Here is a 990-nt window from a genome sequence, read left to right on the forward strand (position 1 = left end):
TTGCCCTGTACGTTCCTTACAAATAATGTCACGCGTTTTTCCAGAAAGAACATTTATTAAAAAAAAGTCGCATAGACTTCCAACTTGTGTGCAAGCAACACACGGTTGCCCATAAGAAGAACAATATTCTTGAGCTTGTATCTCAATAACTGACCAGCAGATCGGATTTGTATCGGCGAGTTACTTACGGATATCGCAAAAACTGAGATTTACTGGAAACTGGTGAGTTTTAAATTTCTTATAGACGACTGGTTGAGTACAATTTTAGGTAAATTTCCAGATTAACACCTACACGATTTTCGCTAGGGTGGGAATTCCGTCCCTAACCGTAACCGTAACCCTAATCCTAAAACCCTAGTGAAAATCGTGCGGGTGTTAATTTGAAAATTTACCCAATTTAATTACTAGTGAAAAAGGAATGATTATTTTTCATTGAATTTTTAAGGTACCGTAAATCCTCGAGTATAATCCACATTTTCCCCCCAAAATTTAAAGGTCAAAATTCCGGTACTATTCAAGAAGAGTAGTCCCGGTGCGCACACTCGCGCTAGCTAGTCGTGACTAGTCGATCCTAAACAGAGTAAATAAAACACAAAGTAAATAGTTTTTTTTTTTTATAAATCTCCTTTTACAAAACCACTACATTATAGGGATGTCAAAAAACCAACAACGGCCCCCCAAGTGATGGCCTTGAAAAATTTTGTTTTAGTCGAATGAATCGAATCCAGCCCTTATTTTTGTCTCTTTTGCTGAACTGCTGAGTTATAGGAGCCTAAACACCAACACCAGTTATCAAGCAGTGATGGGAGACAGACACACAGACATGAGGAGACACACACACACAGATATATACATATATATATATATATATATATATATATTCGATGGGCTTCTTTCGGTTTCCATCCACCAAAGCCACTCACAAGGCTTTGGTCTGCTTGAGGCTATATTAGAAGACACTTGCCCAAGGTGCCACGCAATGGGACTGAA

This window comes from Octopus bimaculoides, chromosome 28, assembly GCF_001194135.2.
Source record: "Octopus bimaculoides isolate UCB-OBI-ISO-001 chromosome 28, ASM119413v2, whole genome shotgun sequence".
In the NCBI taxonomy this organism is placed as follows: Eukaryota; Metazoa; Mollusca; class Cephalopoda; order Octopoda; family Octopodidae; genus Octopus; species Octopus bimaculoides.